The following is a 21158-nucleotide window of genomic DNA, read 5'->3' on the forward strand; positions in this document are numbered from 1 at the left end:
TAATCCTTTATAAGCTCCGACCATCTCCTTTGCTTGAGATTCAACTCCTTCTGTGTGAAAATGTACTTCAAACTCTTATGATCCGTGTACACATCACAATGATTTCCAATAAGAAAATGTCTCCAGATCTTGAGTGCATGCACTACGGCTGCTAACTCCAAATCATGCGTGGCATAATTCAACTCATGCGGTCAAAGCTGTCGTGAGGCATATGAAACAACTCTTCCGTCCTGCATAAGCACGCCTCCAAGTCCTAAGCGAGATGCATCGCAAATCGCAATACACTTGGAAATCCTTGCGTATATCCGGCAGAATCAGCACTGGGGCTGTAACCAAACATTTCTTCAACTCCTGGAAACTTGCCTCACATTCATCTGTCCATTTGAACTTGGTATCCTTCTTCACCAACTCCGTCATAGGCTTCGCAATCTTAGATAAATTATCAATGAATCTCTGCTATTATCCCGCGAGTCCAAGAAAACTGTGGATCTCTCCAACTGAGGTGGGTGCCAACCACTCAGTGACTGACTGAACCTTAGTAGGGTCTACTGCTATACCTTCTCCTGATATAACATGTCCAAGGAATCCAACTCCCTTCAACCAAAACTCACATTTGCTGAACTTGGCATATAACTGATGTTCTCTGAGCTTCTCGGGAACTAAACGCAAATGTTCCTTGTGTTCCTCTTCATTCTTCGAGTATACCAAAATGTCATCAATGAACACCACAACAAATTTATCCAAGAACTCCATGAACACCTTGGTCATCATACTCATTAAATAAGCAGGGGCGTTAGTCAATCCAAATGGCATAACCGTGTACTCATATAGCCCGTACCTTGTGGTGAAGGTTGTCTTAGGTATATCCTGTTCTCGGATCTTCAGCTGGTGGTATCCTGATCGAAGATCGATTTTGGAAAATACTTTAGCTCCTTGCAGCTGGTCAAACAAATCATTGATCATCGGCAGTGGGTACTTGTTCTTGATCGTCACTTCATTCAATGCACGATAATCAACAACCATTCTCAGAGATTTATCCTTCTTCTCAACCAAGAGTACTAGGGCTCCCCATGGTGATGAACTTCGGCGAATGTAACCTTTCTCCAATAACTCCTTAATATGTTTCTTAATCTCCTCCAGATCATTAGCGGGCATCCGGTATGGTCTCTTCAATATTGGTCCGGTGCCTGGCAACAGCTCTATCAAAAACTCAATGTCTCGATCCGACGGCATTCCTGGTAGTTCCTCTGGAAATACATCCGGGTAATCCTTCACTACAAGCACTTCCTCCTGAACAACTCCCGTGAGGGAATTTATGTGAGTCCTCTTCGGTGTATGCCTGGATACATACTTAATCCTTTTTCCCTCCGGTGTGGTGAGCAGAGTTGACCTACTAGCGCAATCAATGTTTCCTCCATACTTTGATAGCCAATCCATACCGAGTATCACATCCAATCCTTGTGATTCCAAAATTATTAAGTCTGAGGGGAAAACATGCCTACCTATGGTCAATGACATCTGAAAACATCCACTGCTTGCCATATACTCCGCTCCAGGTGAGCTTACTAACATAGGTGTCTTAAGAACTTTGGTGGGCAACTTATACTTATCCACATATCCCCTTGATATGTATGAATGCGATGCGCCAGTATCAAAAAGAACTATTGTAGTAAATGACTTAACCAAAAACTTACCGATAACTGCATCTGGCTGCTCCTCAACCTCCTCCATGTTCACGTGGTTCACGTGTCCCTTGTTGAAAGGGTTGGGCTTCTTCCTAGAGCTTCCATTGCCATTTCCATTCTTGAGTTCAGGGCACTCATTAGCATAGTGTCCAGTCTTCCCGCACTTGAAACAAGTAACGTGACTTTGGTCCTTCTTGGCGGGTGTGCTTCGGTTAGAGCGGTTCTGACTGCTTGCTCCACTCCCATTTCCATTCCTAGAGCCATTGTGGTTGTGCGAACTTCCTCCATTTGATTATGGCCTCCATGGTTATGGGTATATCCTCCCGAGTTCGGGGTAAAACATGGCTTCTACTGAGCTCCTGAATTGTACTTCCCTTGTCCATTCTTCCTTTTGCAGCTCTCAATTTGCTATTGCTTTCCTTCAATCATGATGGCCTTATCTACCAACTCCTGGTAGTTGTTAAATTTTGCCACCATCAACTGCACACTCATCTCATCGTTCAGCCCTTCCATAAATTTCTCTTGCTTTGCGGCATCTGTGGCCACATCATCCGGGGCATAGCGAGCTAACTTGCTAAACTCCTCCACGTACTGCCCCATAGTATGGTTTCCCTGGCGTAAGTTGCAAAACTCACGCTTCTTCATGCTCATAGCTCCAGTTGAGACATGAGCAGTGCGGAACGCTTGCTGAAACTGCTCCCAAGTAACATTGGCTATGGGGAAGGTGGTTGTGTAATTCTCCTACCATGAGGTTGCAGGTCCATCCAATTGGTGTGCGGCAAAATGCATCTTCTCAGCATATGTGCACCTGCAGTGGTTAACTCCCTTCCAATCATATGTAGCCAGTCATCCGCAACTATGGGCTCGGTGCTACTGGAAAACACCGGCGGTTGTAACCTCAGAAAATGGGCTAAGTTGTCAACTGGAGGTGGTGGCGGTGGGTTGTTGTTATTGTTGCCTTGATTCTGAACTAGCAACTGCATCAGTGTATTTTGTTCTTGGATCAACTGAGTGAGCTCCAGTGGGCAAGCAAATGTGGGTTCACGTCTCGGAGGCATCTGATGGGTTTTAGAGGGGAGAGATTAGAATAGAGATCTAGTGAGAAAGCACTACCCATATGCACATGAGACAAACACAATCAATATCACTCCAAAACAATATCAAACAAAGGCATATAATCGATCTAACTATCTTATAGTGCTCGGACTACTACTATATACATGGAGAAAATACTACTAATAGTATGGTGGTCTACTAAAAAATTTGATCCATAGAAGACTCCATGATATCTGCTCCAGCTTCATCTTCATAATCATCATCACTGGGGTCGGAGTCGGTGTCATCGATGATGATGTAGTCCTTGGGGTGGTCGTCATCTCCTCCTGGCGTAGGGTCTCCCATGAATACCCCTAGCTTTCTTGTCAGGTCGTCGTTCATCTCCACTAGTACCGTGATTTCCTTCTTGTATCCGTCGTGTGTAGTCTTGAGTTCTTATTCCAGCTCCATGTTCCTAGTCATCAACTTCTTCAGATCTATCATGCTTGCGCACATTTGGTTCTCCTGGCGACGAATGTGCTGGTTTAACTCCTGGATGTAAGCTGCAATGGACCTGTCCTTCCTGGTGCTGATCATCTCCCGTTTCTCATCTCGGCGCCCACATATCTGATAGATGGTGTCCTTAAGATCCTTGAGATAAACTGCGCCGATGCGTCCTATGGCGATGTGGGCTGCCATGCTCTTTCCTAGACTCCAGGTGGGTGCATCAACGGAAAACTCTATGGGCTCAGTTACTGGCGTGAATGTCCTTCCTAGAACTTGAACTCGAATCATCCAACGCTCCTATTCTGGTAAAGTGGCGGTGTAGTTCCCGGTGAAGCTTGGTATTCCAATGTTCAGGTACCTAGTGACTTCCTTCAAGTGTCGCCCAAAGGGTGTGTCTTCATCCGGTTGTGCAAACTTGTTCCTCGTGTCCGCCATCCTATAGAGTAGAAAATGGAGAGAAGTCAGAAATGAGTAGAGAAGAGTGACCTATGGCTCATCTTAGTGGTTGTGTCCTACATTCAGCGTGTGCTCTGATACCATCTTGTAGCGATCCGACCTCGAATGGTAAAATCTCTTTGTATAAGTGTCATCCATGGATCGGTAATGCTAACACACACAGTACTTGAAGGATTTATAATAGAGTAGCAATCACACACTTATTACATCGACAGACTCAAAAGAGAACTTATTGCAATACAAGATAACAGCAGAAGGCTTGGAAGATAAAGTGAGTCCATCAACTCCAACGGCATAGCTGAGTGCACGACAACAACCTAGCGCACCTTACTCTTCCTCTGAAAAGTCTGCAACATGATATGTTGCAGCCCGAAATGGGTCAGCACATGGAATATGTTGGCAAGATAACACAATAGAGCAATGAACAAGTAAATGCTATCACTACATGCATATATGGCTGGTGGAGGCTCTATGGTTATAATGTTTTTGTGAAAAAGCCATTTTGTCCTACAACAAAGGAATATATTTTATTTAACTATCATGGTAGTTGAAAAACATTGAGAATGGTAAAACCCCATCTCAATCCCAATTAAAAGTAATTAACATCCCAACAAATTAATTTAGGGTGATGAGATCCACATGATAATCCAAGAACCGGATACTCAAGATGTCCATAACCGGGGACACAGCTAACCATGATTAGTTTGTACTCTCTGCAGAGGTTTGCGCACTTTTCCCCACAAGACTCGATCTCCTCCGTTGTATTTCTCGCACTGCATGGTGTTTGAGAAACGGATGACCGAGACACAGTCTTTCCGGAGAGGTCCCCTTAACCGATAGATAGGCCGGTACACCTACAATCCCCTACATCTGCTAACCCATCATGGAAAGATTTCCCACAACTTACTCAACTATGCCAAAGCCCATAATGGCTTGTGGCTGCACACAGAAGTTTTTAGCATGAATAATCTTATGATCCCTTTGAGCCTAGGTGGCGAACCAAAAAGGACAGCACTGGTATATCCCCAGGTGCCCGCAACCAATCCGCCCATATGTGTGTTTAAGTAGCCACCTTAAGTAAACCATTAATTAATAATCTCACATATGTCATGGTTACACTCAAACCCAATCCACGTCTACGAGCATAGCATGGCAATAAATAGCATAACGTAGAAGTAACTCTCAGGGTTTGATAATAAAAAGGGTAATAGGCTCTACCTCATCATCTACTTCCCAAAACCCACATGTTAACAGATCCTACTCTGCAATGTTTGAGGGTTGAAACTAATGCATAAAAACTGGGTAATAAAGGGGTATGATCAATGTGTTACTTGCCTTGTTGATGATCCGCAAAACCTAGTGACTCGTAGTAACACGCTATGCACTCTGGGAATTCTAGCACAAACAAACAATAGCATACATAAGCACTCAATCAAAGATGCAAGGGGAAACTTCAAATAAGAAGATCCAAACTGAAAGTTTAACTGAATAGGTTCGATTTGCAAAAAGAATCGATTAAAACGGAGATACGGAACTGAAACTACGGTCAAAAGAACTTCGTAGATAAGTCTGCTTGAAACCAAATTTTAAATTTGTCAAAACATTCTTAAAGTTGATTAGACAGAAAGAGGGTTTCGGAACAAAGAGTTTGGCATTGGTTTCACTGGATTTGGACAAACGGTTAAGAAACGGCGAGGGTTTGAAGATCAGGGGCTAATCTGCGATAAAAATAATCATGGATAGGTCCCTCGCCGAAAAAGAAAATAAAAAGAAAAAACTACGGCGCGAATGTTCGCTAACAGAACCAATCTAAAGAAAATCGTTCACTAACAGATCTAAACGAATGAACGTTCGTTAAATAAACTAAACCGAAATAAAACGCAATCTAATAATAAAAAACCGATCTAGGTTTTTACCGAAAATAAAACCAACGAAAACCAGCGAAAAACCGGCGGCGACGAACTCCGGTGAGCCGGCGCGGGCGGCGGCGGCGGCGGATGGCGCGAGCGAGCGGCACGGGCGGCGGCGGCGGCGGCTGATGGCGCGGGCGAGCGGCGCGGCGGGCGGCGGCGCGGGCGCGGGTCCGGCGGCGGCTAGGGTTAGCGTTTCAGGGCGCTGGCGACTTGGGCCTCGGGGGGCCTCGGGCTGGCTTATAAAGCCCGAGCTCGGACGGAGTCCGGCTCGGGCACGGCCCGTTAGGTCGGTTCGTTTTTTTAACAAATTCCGCCGAGAAAATCCTAAATAAAATAAAACAAAAATCTAAAGATGCCAAAACAAATTTTCACCGTCTAAATAAAATATTTAGAAAAAAGTGAACATTCTCTTGGCCTAAAAATGCAATTTTGAAAAATGCACATTTTTCTAATTCAAATAAAATAGCGATAAAATCCAAATAAAATTATTTATTTGATTTTAATACTTTTCTTCCAACATTTCATTTATTTTGGAGAAGTCATATTATCTCCTCTCATATATTTTAGTTATGAAATATTTTTGGAGAGAAAACTAATTAAAACCAAAATGATGCACTTTTCAATATTTGAGAAAATTCAGATATGAAAACAATAAAATCCCCAACTCTCTCCGTGGGTCCTCGAGTTGCTTAGGATTTTGGGATCACAAAGCCAAAATGCAAATAAAATATGATATACATATGATGACCTATGTATAACATTCCAAATTGAAAATTTGGGATGTTACATGACACCAAGCCAAGTTTCATGATTTCCATGCATGTATTGGATTTGCAGGAATTAAAAAACCAAGTGTCGGTGTCAAAACCGGCGGATCTCGGGTAGGGGGTCCCGAACTGTGCGTCTAGGCCGGATGGTAACATGAGGCAAGGGACACAAAGTTTTACCCAGGTTCGGGCCCTCTTGATGGAGGTAAAACCCTATGTCATGCTTGATTAATATTGATGATATGGGTAGCACAAGAGTAGATCTACCACGAGATCGGAGAGGCTAAACCCTAGAAGCTAGCCTATGGTATGATTGTTGTTCTGTATGTTGTCCTACGAACTAAAACCCTCCGGTTTATATAGACACAGAAGAGGGTTAGGGTTACACAAAGTCGGTTACAATGGTAGGAGATCCACATATCCGTATCGCCAAGCTTGCCTTCCACGCCAAGGAAAGTCCCTCCCGGACATGGCACGAAGTCTTCAACCTTGTATCTTCATAGTCCAGTAGTCCGGCTGAAGGTATAGTCCGGCCATCCGGACACCCCCTAATCCAGGACTCCCTCACCAAGTTTTTCAATGTTTCTGGCTGAGCCATGACGCTCAGATGTTTGAATTTCATTCCCATTTCTTGCATGGGACCTAGAAAATTACCCGAGGACACACATGTGTTTTTTCAACAAAATTTGGTGCAGTAGAGCATGTGCTAGTAGTTCAAATTTGAATTATGCACATTAAATGACCAAAAACTCAATTAATGTATAAAAAGGCCAAACGAACCCAGAATAATTCCAAAATTTAACATGACACTCATATAGTTCTATGTTGCCTCTGTAAAGAAAATCAAGGGGGGCAGCGTATATCGTTTTGTACACAAAGGTGACACGTTCCCTCTAAGAACCACGAGCATTGTTGAGAGAAGCTACGGTTTCCAAGAAGCTTATACCAAAATTTGTTCCAATTCGGCCAATTTTTTACCACAGCATGTTAGTACCATGACATGACACCATGCCAACTTTCATGATTTTCAGGCGTGTTTTGGATTTACAAGAATTTTAAAACCAGGTTTCTCAATGTTCTCGGCCGAGCCACGTACGACGCCTAGATGTTTGAATTTCATTCCCATTTCTTGCATGGGACCTAGAAATTTACCCGAGGACACACATGTTATTTTTTAACCAACTTTGGTGCACTGGAGCATGTGATTGTAGTTCAAAATTGTATTATGCACATTAAATGACTAGAAACTCAATTAATGTGTAAAAAGGCCAAACGAACCCGAACTAATCCCAAAATTTAACATGACACTCATATAGTTCTATGTTGCCTTTATAAAGACAATCGGGGGCAGCGTATATCGCTTCACACACAAAGGTGACATGTTCCCTCTCAGAACCACGAGCCTTCTTGAGAGAAGCTCCGGTTTGCAAGAAGCTTATACCAAAACTTGTTCCAATTCGGTCAAGTTTTTTACCACAACATGTTAGTGCCATGACATGACCCCATGCCAAGCTTCATGATTTCCAAACGAGTTTTGGATTTATAGGAATTTAAAAATCAAGTTTCTCAATGTTCTCGGCCGAGTCACGACGCCCAAATGTTTGAATTTCATTCTCATTTCTTGCATGGGACCTAGAAATTCACCCATGGACACACATGTGATTTTTGAACCAACTTTTGTACACCGGAGCATGTGCTTGCAGTTCAAATTTGAATTATGCACATTAAATGTCCAGAAACTCAATTAATATACAAAAAAATGCCAAACGAACCTGGAATAATTCCAAATTTTAACAAAATGTAAACTTAATTAATATTTTCTCTATGTGGGGCATTTAATAAATGTCTATTATATATGTTTTCTACCCTATTCAAATTTAGTAGATATGACAGTTTGATGCTCTCACATAATCTATTTATTGGCTCTATAGGGGATGTTGATTCCTATAAACTACCATATTCTAAAGGTTAAAACAGGTACATAATCATCTTCTCTATTTTGCACAGTGCACTACCAACCCCTCTACGATGATGCACATTAAACTGTTGATACGAGTTTTATGTAAACCAGAGGCTTAAAGTTGATTTTCATATTGTTTGAAATTGTGTCAATAAAGATTTTTTTAAGAATATTTTTTGTTGCTGATGTTGTCGGATGTGTGCATTAAAGATGTTTTTCCTCCTGTTGCAACGCACGGGCATGTTTTGCCAGTGTATAAAAAAGGCCTAATGAACCCGAAATAATTCCAAAATTTAACAGGGCACTCATATAGTTCTATGTTGCCTTTGTAAAGAAAATTAGGGGGGAGGCGGCGTATATCATTTCGTACACAAAGGTGACATGTTCCCTCTTGGAACCATGAGGCTTGTTGAGAGAATCTCCGGTTTTGCAAGAAGCTTATGCCAAAACTTGTCCTAATTTAGCAAAAATTGTACATAGGAAACAGGGTTTAGATTATCCCGAACATATCGCTACCTAGACCAATGTATTGTTATTTGAATTCAACATAAAATGGATACAAATATTTGAGTTGGAGATCGTATGGTACATGTAGCTCATAGAGAAATATGATTACTACTATATGCATGTTTTTTGTTATCAAGATAATATTTAAATGATGGTATAACTTGACAACAATCATATTCAAATAAGGAAAACTGATTCAAATTTAGTCCATATGGTAGACGACAGTATATATATGTTCATAGGGTGGAGTAAAATGTTCAGATATGATGGATGATCAAAATGTAGGACTACATCCATTATAAACCGCAAGGTCACCTAACGATATATTTGAATTCAACAGAATGTGGATTCAAAAATTAAAATTCGACATCCTTGTATTTGAAATCATATAAAAAGGGACATGACTCTTTCTTGTGCTGGGAATTGATTTGTTTTTTGTTGTTGTTGAGGAAAGTACGAATTGATTTGGTACTATACAGGGTAATCTTGTTCTCTTGATTTTTTTACATTTTTATTGTAGTTTTTACAATGGCATTTATAGCAATATAGTAAAAGGGAACATGACTCTCTTGTGTCTTGTATGAATTGTTTTTTGTACACATTAAGTTTGGTCTGCCGAACATGGAATCCGCGCCTTCTTATCCCGAAATTTTCAAGCTCGAGTATCTTTTGTCTCATCTGTTGTGAAACTCCCACCTCTTCAACCCGTGCCGTGCCTTGTTATCTCGAAATTTCGATGCATGTGAAATATCCCTCCTCATCCGAAATCGGTCCCACAGCCCAGACACACGAAATCCCCCTTCTACCCCTCAGCCAAAAATGTCGGCTCGACGTCGCGTGGTCCAAACCGGTGGGGGTACGATGGTAACTTACCCTACATTTCGGACAAGCGCATCCCTAACCCATGGCTCCCCCTACCTTCCCCTTCGCCCCCCCCCCCATTCATACACCGAGGTTGCCAAAACTCGCGAAACCCGACTGAGGGAGTCCTGGATTAGGGGGTCTCCGGACAGCCGGACTATATCCTTTGGCTGGACTATTGGACTATGAAGATACAAGATTGAAGACTTCGTCTCGTGTCCGGATGGGACTCTACTTGGCGTGGAAGGCAAGCTTAGGCAATACGGATATGTATATCTCCTCCTTTGTAACCGACTTTGTGTAACCCTAGCCCCCTCCGGTGTCTATATAAACCGGAGGGTTTTAGTCCGTAGGACAACATACAATCATACCATAGGCTAGCTTCTAGGGTTTAGCCTCTCTGATCTCGTGGTAGATCTACTCTTGTGCTACCCATATCATCAATATTAATCAAGCAGGACGTAGGGTTTTACCTCCATCAAGAGGACCCGAACCTGGGTAAAACTTCGTGTCCCTTGCCTCCTGTTACCATCTGGCCTAGACGCACAGTTCGGGACCTCCTACCCGAGATCCGCCGGTTTTGACACCGACATTGGTGCTTTCATTGAGAGTTCCTCTGTGTCGTCGCCGTTAGGCTTGATGGCTCCTACAATCATCGATAGAGATGCAGTCCAAGGTGAGACTTTTCTCCCCGGACAGATCTTTGTGTTCGGCAGCTTCGCACTACGGGCCAACTCGCTTGGCCATCTGGAGCAGATCGAAAGTTACGCCCCTGGCCACCAGGTCAGATTTGGAAGCTTAAACTACACAGCCGATATCTGCGGAGACTTGACCTTCGACGGATTCGAGCCTCTTCCTTGTGCGCCACACGGTCATGATGAGTACGATTTAGCTCTACCATCAGACAGTGTTCAAGAGATCGCACCGGCGGCCGCTCCGACCCTCAATTCGGAGCCAGTTGCGCCGTCCATGGATGGGTGGATGGACCCTACCACGGAGGCCTTACCCTCAGCGGCGATCGAGCCGAACATCGACCTTACCCTGCACAAGAGCCGTATTGTCAGACTGCCGGTTTCTTCTCCGGCCATGGACTCCGAACCGCCTGCGCCCGTTCCAAGCGAATCCGATTGGGCGCCGATCATGGAGTTTACCTCCGCGGATATTTTTCAGCACTCGCCCTTTGGCGACATACTGAACTCATTAAGGTATCTCTCCTTGTCAGGAGGATCCTGGCCGAACTATGTCCGACAGGATTGGTATGCGAATGACGAAGAAATTCGCTGCCCACCCACCACCCACTTAGTAGCCACTGTCGACGACTTAACCGACATGCTCAACTTCGACTCCGAAGACATCGACGGTATGGACGATGATGCAGGAGGCGAAGAGGAACCACTGCCCACAGGGCACTGGACAGCCACCTCATCATATGATATATACATGGTGGACACACCCAAAGAAGGCAATAGCGACGAGACAGCGGAGGATGACCCCTCCAAGAAGCAACCCAAGCGCCGACATCAGCAGCGCTGCTCTAAGTCCCGCCAAAGAAAAAGTGGTGATACCGGCACAGGAGATAATAACACTCCGGATAGTGCCGAAGATGGCAAAAATCCCCTCCAACACGATCTAGGACAGGAGGATGGAAAGGCCAGCCCTCCAGAGAGAGCGGCAGATGGAGAGGCGGAGGATGATAATTACATGCCCCCCTCCGAAGACGAGGCAAGCCTCGACGATGCCGAATTCGTCGTGCCAGAGGATCCCGTCGAACAAGAGCGCTTCAAGCGCCGGCTTATAGCCACGGCAAATAGCCTTAAGAAAAAGCAGCAGCAGCTTCAAGCTGATCAAGATCTGCTAGCTGACAGATGGACTGAAGTCCTCGCGGCCAAGGAATATAAACTCGAGTGCCCCTCCAAGAGATACCCAAAATGCAGGTTGCTACCCCGACTGGAGGAAGAAGCGTATGACGCGGCTGATCGGCCACCTTGGGGCCGCGGTAGAGAGGCATTCCAGCCAAAAACTTAGCCTACACCCCAACGCCATTCAAATAAAAAGGCATGGGGAAATACGCCAGACCTGCGAGACGTATTGGAGGACAAAGCAAAACATGCAAGATCGATCTACGGATCACGAGGGCGCGCCACTATGCAAGACAATAAATGTCACGCCGGATACAGCAAAAGTAAGTCTGGTCGGGCCGACCACAGCGGACACGACTCATTCAAGCTGCGTCGTGACATAGCCCAGTACTGAGGCGCCGCACACCCCCTATGCTTCACAAACGAAGTAATGGATCATCAAATCCCAGAGGGTTTCAAACCCGTAAATATTGAATTATACGACGGCACAACAGATCATGCGGTATGGATCGAGGATTTCCTCCTCCACATCCACATGGCCCGTGGTGATGACTTACATGCCATCAAATACCTCCCACTAAAGCTCAATGGACCAGCGTGGCATTGGCTTAACAGCTTGCCAGCAGAGTCCATTAGCTATTGGGAAGATCTGGAGGCCGCATTCCTCGACAACTTTCAGGGCACTTATGTGCGACCACCAGATACCGATGACTTGAGCCACATAATTCAGCAGCCAAAAGAATCGGCCAGGCAATTCTGGACTCGGTTCCTAACAAAGAAAAATCAAATCGTCGACTGTCCGGATGTAGAGGCCTTAGCAGCTTTTAAACACAACATCCGCGACGAGTGGCTAGCCCGGCACCTTGGTCAGGAAAAGCCGAAATCTATGGCATCCCTCACGACACTCATGACCCGCTTTTGTGCGGGAGAAGACAGCTGGCTGACTCGCAGTAATAACATATCAAAGAACCATGGTACTTCGGACACCATGGACGGCAATAGCAGGTCACGTCGCAACAAACATAAGCGCCGCATTAACAGCGACAATACCGAGGATACGGCAGTCAATGCTGGATTCAAAGGCTCTAAACCCGGTCAGCGGAAAAAGCCATTTAAAAGAAGCACTCCAGGCCCGTCCAGTTTGGACCGCATACTCGATCGCTCGTGTCAAATACATGGCACCCCGGACAAGCCAGCCAACCACACCAATAGGGATTGTTGGGTATTCAAGCAGGCCGGCAAGTTAATTGCCGAAAACAAAGATAAGGGGCCACATAGCAATGACGAGGAAGAGCCCCCGCAGCCGAACACCGGAGGACAGAAGAGGTTCCCCCCACAAGTGTGGACGGTGAACATGATATACGCAACCCACATCCCCAAGAGGGAGCAGAAGCGTGCGCTCAGGGACGTATATGCGTTGGAGCCAGTCGCCCCAAAGTTCAAACCATGGTCCTCCTGTCCGATCACCTTCGATCGCAGGGACCATCCCACTAGTATCTGTCATGGCAGATTCGCCGCACTGGTCCTAGACCCAATCATCGAAGGATTTCACCTCACTCGAGTCCTTATGGATGGCGGCAGCAGCCTGAACCTGCTTTACTAGGACACAATGTGCAAAATGGGTATAGACCCCTCAAGGATCAAACCCACAAAAACGACCTTTAAAGGCGTCATTCCAGGTGTAGAGGCCCATTGCACAGGCTCAATTACACTGGAAGTGGTCTTCTGGATCCCCGGATAACTTCCGAAGCGAAGAATTAATCTTTGATATAGTCCCGTTCTGTAGTGGCTATCATGTACTGCTCGGGCGAACCGCATTTGCAAGATTCAATGCGGTACCGCATTATGCATACCTCAAGCTCAAGATGCCAGGACCTCGGGGGGTCATCACTGTTAATGGAAACACAGAGCGCTCTCTCCGCATGGACAAGCACATTGCGGCCCTCGCAGCAGAAGCGCAAAGCAGCCTCTCAAGGCAATCCACCAGTTCGGCATCTCAAGACCTGGACACCTTCAAGCGCGCTCGGAGTAATCGGCAACTAGACCGCCCGGCACGATCTGAACTCGCGTAGCAATGCGGCCCCCACCCTGGCCTAGGCCAAACGGCGAAATTCGTGCCACGCATACATAATTACGCATTAAAAATACCATGGGCACAGGCGGGGAGGGGGGCACAACTACAGCACGCCCCAATACATGGCTTAAACCGCACTAGGGGCTTCCCGCTTTGTTATTTTTCTCTTTCAGGACTTTAATCTCTAGAAACCCTGTCCGGCAGCATGATTGCCAAACACATGATGCAGCAACCAAGGAGGCAGAAAGCTACGTCACACCACGGAACTCCCAGGTGGATTACGATAACGAATGAAATATTTGCTTTAATACTATTCCTCAGCTTGCCCTTGGAAGGGACATGGTCCAACTTTTTTCTTATCACACTATCTGTATCATTCTGCTTTAATGCACCTTTTTGAATAAACAATGCATAACATTACGACTATTATTGCATTCTTGTTTTATATATGTGTGTTCATTAATGACGCCTTGCGGCCGTACACTTTGGTACGGCCAATACACCAGTGGCTTAAGTACCCCACATTATGGTGTGAGAAGTCCGAACACTTTCACAAGTGAGGCACCCCGAACTTATAGCATTATATGCATCAGCTCCGAATCATGTCTTTGGTCAAATGTTGGGTTTTCCCGGCTCCTATGTTTTGGTACCTTACGTTCCGCTCTATCCGCTAAGGTAGCACTAGGAGAACTACTGCGATTGTGCCCCGGTTCTGCTGGGCTAAGCACCTCAGTAGAGAAACCTAAAACTGACTGTCATGATAAGGCAAGAGATCGGTCGCTGTTCGGCAAGGTTTCGAGTCCCTAAAGACTTATGCTGCTTAAAGCAAGGAGCCAGCCCTGTCCGACTTAAAGGTGTGTATCACGCCCCGAATTCGGCCTTCCGAATACTAGGGGCTTTGCCAAAATTTAAAATTATAGAATTCTATGGCTAAGTGAGAGTGATAAAGCATTATTAGTCCGGTTGCCCTGTTCGCTGTGCTGAGCACCTCCCTCAAAGGACCCAAAAATGGGAACAAGAGTGCTCAGGTTTATCCCGAACACCCCAGCACTCGCGGCATGGGGGCAGAAGCCGAGGACTAGCCATCTCTCAGATTGGATAAACAGCCAAATAGAAGGTAATATTTTAAATTCAATCAAGCGTTGCATAGCACATATGAAACAAGTTTTCATCTTACAGGATCACACGAGCAAGTTTACTCAAATATTACATCCTTTGGACATTTGTCCGCTACAAGACGGGCACCCTTCAGGACACCCTCATAATAAATTTCGGGGGTGCGATGCTCCTTGCCCTGCGGTGGTCCTTCCTTGATCAGCTTCACGGCGTCTAGCTTGGCCCATTGCACCTTCACACGGGCGAAAGCCCGGCGTGCACCTTCGATGTAGACAGACCGCTTGACGACTTCTAGCCGTGGGCAGGCATCCACAAGCCGCCTCACCAGGCCGAAGTAGCTGTTCGGAAGGGCGTTGCCAGGCCATAGCCGGACTATAAAGCCCTTCATGACCTGTTCGGCCACCTTGTGTAGCTCGACCAGCTGCTTCAGCTGGTCGCTCATAGGCACTGGGTGTTCGGTCCCAGTATACTGAGACTAGAACAGCTTCTTCGTTGAGCTTCCCTCCTCGGCCTGGTAAAACTGTGCGGCATCCGACACACTGCGGGGCAAATCTGCGAATGCTCCTGGAGAGCTCCGGATTCGGGTAAGTAATAGGTAATTTACTTTCACATGCTTGCTTTGCATATAGAATGCCTTACCCGCCGCTATTTTCTTCATCGCGTCAATCTCCTGGAGGGCCTTTTGGGCTTCGGCCTTGGCACTCTTTGCGCTCTCGAGGGACGCGGCAAGTTCAGACTCTCGCGTCTTCGAGTCAAGCTCCAACGCCTCGTGCTTCGTCACGAGAGCCTGGAGCTCTTGCTGCACCTCGCCCACCCGAGCCTCTTGCCTTTCTCGCTCGGTGCGCTCCTTGGCAGCTTTATCATGGAAATCCAGGCCGTAGTAGAACATGAGCCCTCGAACGAATGGGTGGAGAGGGAATCCCAGTCCACGGAGGAAATGGGTACGGAACACTACCATCTCATGGGGCCTGGGGGTGGGGATGAGCTGCCCCTCATCTGGGAGCCGGTGCGCGATGTCGTCGGGTAGGTATCCGGCACTCCTCAGCTTCTTGATGTGTCCCTCCGTGACGAAGGAGACCATCCACCTGCCTCCCGCTCCGGACATGGTTGGAGAAGGTCGAGGTGGGAAATGTAGACTTGGGCGCTGGAGCTCGAGTGTGCGAAAATGGATGAGCAAAGGAGGAAGAAGGCGTGGATGAAAAGGTGAATCCTTATCCCTTTATATGGGCGGCCGAAACTATGTGCCCCCACTAGCCTGGTAAAACTCGCTTATCCCCCAAGCGCCGTAATCGATGGCGCGGTTGGGTTACCCACGCCCGTATTGATGAGAATCCCGTGATAAGGGGACACGATCTCTGCTTTAACAAGACGTGTCAAAAAACTGCCTCGCGTTATGTGCGGGGCTAGTTAAAGGAAACTGTTCGAATAATCACCGGGCCATGGCATAACGTCATGTTGCCAAAACAAGTCAGCAAATTGGATTTGTGGAAATATTATTCTCTCTATGGTGGTATGTGGAACTTATTTTGCAGGGTCGGACACTATCCTTGTATTCAAATTCTTCTGTGGTGTATTCGGAGGAGGAACCCGCCTTGCAATGCCGAACACAATACTGCGCGCCGGACTCATCGTCATTAAAAGCCTGGTTTAGGGGCTACTGAGGGAGTCCTGGATTAGGGGGTCTCCGGACAGCCGAACTATATCCTTTGGCCGGACTGTTGGACTATGAAGATACAAGATTGAAGACTTCGTCTCGTATTCGGATGGGACTCTACTTGGCGTGCAAGGCAAGCTTAGGCAATACGGATATGTATATCTCCTCCTTTGTAACCGACCTTGTGTAACCCTAGCCCCCTCTGGTGCCTACTAAAACCGGTTTTAGTGCGTAGGACAACATACAATCATACCATAGGCTAGCTTCTAGGGTTTAGCCTCTTTGATCTCGTGGTAGATCTACTCTTGTACTACCCATATCATCAATATTAATCAAGCAGGACGTAGGGTTTTACCTCCATCAAGAGGGCCCGAACTAGGGTAAAACATTGTGTCCCCTGCCTCCTGTTACCATCCGCCTTAGACGCACAGTTCGGGACCCCCTACCCGAGATCCGCCGGTTTTGATACCGACACCAATGCTCCTCCGTCGGCCTCCCGACCACCGCCCAGCCAGAGACTCTTCACCGACGACATCGTCCACCATGACAGCTCGTCGTCCCTCATCCATCGCACCGGATGAGGATCCATGGTCGATCTCGTCATCCCACCGGATCAGCCGCCCCATCCTCCACCTCCAAGGAGCTGCCCCGACGTTTGCCTCGTCTATCGCGCCACCTCTATCCCCACAGCACCGTCTTGACCTGCCCCACTGGAACCACATCACCCTCACCAATTCATCCAATGAAGCCGAGGCCTACTTGGCACCACCAAGGAGGTTCTACACTCGCCGCTGCATTTTATCTTTTATTCGATCTCACGAGGCTACCGGTGCTCGATAGCGAGCAACCATGGCGGTTCTCCATTGACGGCGCCGTCGCCGGCCACTTCATCCATGGTGTCTCTCCCCCATGTCGTTGCTTCCTTGGTGGCGACTTCCACACTGACACCAGTTGCAGCTGTTCCGGCTCTCGCTCGCACTGCTCTGGCTTTTGCTCGCACTTCGGCTCTGTTCTTGCTGTCGGTCGCGCTGCTGCACTTCTCTTGCTTTTGTTCATGTTGCTGCTCTGCTCTGCTATTATTGTCGGTCACACTGCTGCTCCACTCTTGCTCTCGTTCGTGCTACTGCTCTGCTCTTGCTCTCGCTTGCGCTGCTGCTTGCTACCTCTTGAGCACTGCGTTGGATTTCCTTGAAGAGGAAGGGATGATGCAGCAAAGTAGCGTAAGTATTTCCCTCAGTTTTTGAGAACCAAGGTATCAATCCAGTAGGAGGCTACGCGCGAGTCCCTCGCAACCAACGCAATAAGGGGTTGTCAATACCTTCATGGTCACTTACGAGAGTGAGATCTGATAGATATGACAAGATAATATTTTTGGTATTTTTAAGATAAAGATGCAAATTAAAATAAAAGCAAAGTAAAAAGCAAAGGAAATAACTAAGTATTGGAAGATTAATATGATGAAGATAGACCCGGGGCCATAGGTTTCACTAGTGGCTTCTCTCAAGAGCATAAGAATTTTACGGTGGGTGAATGAATTACTGTTGAGCAATTGACAGAATTGAGCATAGTTATGAGAATATCTAGGTATGATCATGTATATAGGCATCACGTCCGAGACAAGTAGACCGACTCCTGCCTGCATCTACTACTATTACTCCACTCATCGACCACTATCCAGCATGCATCTAGAGTATTAAGTTCATGAAAACAGAGTAACACCTTAAGCAAGATGACATGATGTAGAGGGATAAATTCATGCAATATGATAAAAAAAACCATCTTGTTATCCTCGATGGCAACAATACAATACGTGCCTTGCTGCCCCTACTGTCACTGGGAAAGGACACTGCAAGATTGAACCCAAAGCTAAGCACTTCTCCCATTGCAAGAAAGATCAATCTAGTAGGCCAAACCAAACTAATAATTCGAAGAGACTTGCAAAGATAACCAATCATACATAAAAGAATTCAGAGAAGATTCAAATATTGTTCATAGATAATCTTGATCATAAACCCACAATTCATCGGCCTCAACAAACACACCGCAAAAAGAAGATTACATCAAATAGATCTCCACAAGAGAGGGGGAGAACATTGTATTGAGATCCAAAAAGAGAGAAGAAGCCATCTAGCTAATAACTATGGACCCGAAGGTCTGAGGTAAACTACTCACACTTCATCGGAGAGGCTATGGTGTTGATGTAGAAGCCCTCCATGATGGATGGCCCCTCCGGCGGAGCTCCGGAACAAGCCCCAAGATGGGATCTCATGGATACAGGAAGTTATGGTGGTGGAATTAGGGTTTTGGCTCTGTATCTGATCGTTTGGGGGTACGTGGGTATATATAGGAGGAAGGAGTATGTTGGTGGAGAAACAGGGGGCCCACGAGGGTGGAGGGCGCTCCTGGGGGGTAGGCGCGCTCCTACCTCATGGCCTCCCCCTTTATTTCTTGACGTAGGGTCCAACTATCCTGGATCATGTTCGGTGAGAAAATCACGTTCCCGAAGGTTTCATTCCGTTTGGACTCTGTTTGATATTCCTTTTCTTCGAAACCCTAAAATAGGCAAAAAAACAGCAATTCTGGGCTGGGCCTCCGGTTAATAGGTTAGTCCCAAAAATAATATAAAAGTGGATAATAAAGCCCAATAATGTCCAAAACAGTAGATAATATAGCATGGAGCAATCAAAAATTATAGATATGTTGGAGACGTATCAAGCATCCCCAAGCTTAATTCCTGCTCTTCCTCGAGTAGGTAAATGATAAAAAAGATAATTTTTGATGTGAAGTGCTACTTGGCATAATTTTAATGTAATTCTTTTTAATTGTGGTATGTATATTCAGATCCGAAAGATTCAAGATAAAAGTTTAATATTGACATAAAAATAATAATACTTCAAGCATACTAACAAAGCAATCATGTCTTCTCAAAATAACATGGCCAAAGAAAGTTATCCCTACAAAATCATATAGTCTGGCTATGCTCTATCTTCACCACACAAAGTATTTAAATCATGCACAACCCTGATGACAAGCCAAGAAATTGTTTCATACTTTTGACATTCTTAAACTTTTTCAATCTTCATGCAATACATGAGCGTGAGCCATGGATATAGCACTATATGTGGAATAGAATGGTGGTTGTGGAGAAGACAAAAAGGGAGAAGATAGTCTCACATCAACTAGGCGTATCAATGGGCTATGGAGATGCCCATCAATAGATATCAATGTGAGTGAGTAGGGATTGCCATGCAACGGATGCACTAGAGCTATAAGTATATGAAAGCTCAACAAAAGAAACTAAGTGGGTGTGCATCCAACTTGCTTGCTCATGAAGACCTAGGGCATTTTGAGGAAGCCCATCATTGGAATATACAAGCCAAGTTCTATAATGAAAAATTCCCACTAGTATATGAAAGTGACGAAATGAGCTCTATCATGAATATCATGGTGCTACTTTGAAGCACAAGTGTGGTAAAGGATAGTAACATTGTCCCTTCTCTCTTTTTCTCTCATTTTTTTATTTGGGCCTTTTCTTTTTTATGGCCTCTTTTCTTGCCCCTTTTTTTCGTCCGGAGTCTCATCCCGACTTGTGGGGGAATCTTAGTCTCCATCATCCTTTCCTCACTGGGACAATGCTCTAATAATGATGATCATCACACTTTTATTTTCTTACAACTCGATACTTAGAACAAAATATGGCTCTATATGAATGCCTCCGGCGGTGTACCGGGATATGCAATGAATCAAGAGTGACATGTATGAAAGAATTGTGAATGGTGGCTTTGCCACAAATACGATGTCAACTACATGATCATGCTAAGCAATATGACAATGATGGAGTGTGTCATAATAAACAGAACGGTGGAAAGTTGCATGGCAATATATCTTGGAATGGCTATGGAAATGCCATAATAGGTAGGTATGGTGGATGTTTTGAGGAAGGTATATGGTGGGTGTATGATACCGGTGAAAGGTACGCGGTATTAGAGAGGCTAGCAATGGTGGAAGGAAGAAAAGTGTGTATAATCCATGGACTCAACATTAGTCATAAAGAACTCATATACTTATTGCAAAAATCTGCAAGTTATCAAAGCAAAGTATTACGCGCATGCTCCTAGGGGGATAGATTGGTAGGAAAAGTACATCGCTCGTCCCCGACCGCCACTCATAAGGAAGACAATCAAAAAATAAATCATGCTCCGACTTCATCACATAACGGTTCACCATACGTGCATGCTACGGGAATCACAAACTTTAACACAAGTATTTCTCAAATTCACAACTACTCAACTAGCACAACTTTAATATCACCATCTTTATATCTCAAAACAATTATCAAGCATCGAACTTCTCATAGCATTCAACACACTCATAAGAAAGTTTTTACTATTCTTGAATACCAAGCATATTAGGATTATTTAAGCAAATTACCATGCTATTTAAGACTCTCAAAATAATCTAAGTGAAGCATGAGAGATCAATAGTTTCTATAAAACAATTCCACCACCGTGCTCTAAAAAAATAAGTGAAGTACTAGAGCAAAACTATATAACTCAAATGATATAAGCGAAGCACATAGAGTATTCTAACAAATTCCAAATCATGTATGGCTCTCTCAAAAGGTGTGTACAGCAAGGATGATTGTGGTAAACTAACAAATAAAGACTCAAATAATACAAGACGCTCCAAGCAAAACACATATCATGTGGTGAATAAAAATATAGCTCCAAGTAAAGTTACCGATAGAAGTAGATGAAAGAGGGG

Source organism: Triticum aestivum, chromosome 4A (genome assembly GCF_018294505.1).
Source record: "Triticum aestivum cultivar Chinese Spring chromosome 4A, IWGSC CS RefSeq v2.1, whole genome shotgun sequence".
Lineage (NCBI taxonomy): Eukaryota > Viridiplantae > Streptophyta > Magnoliopsida > Poales > Poaceae > Triticum > Triticum aestivum.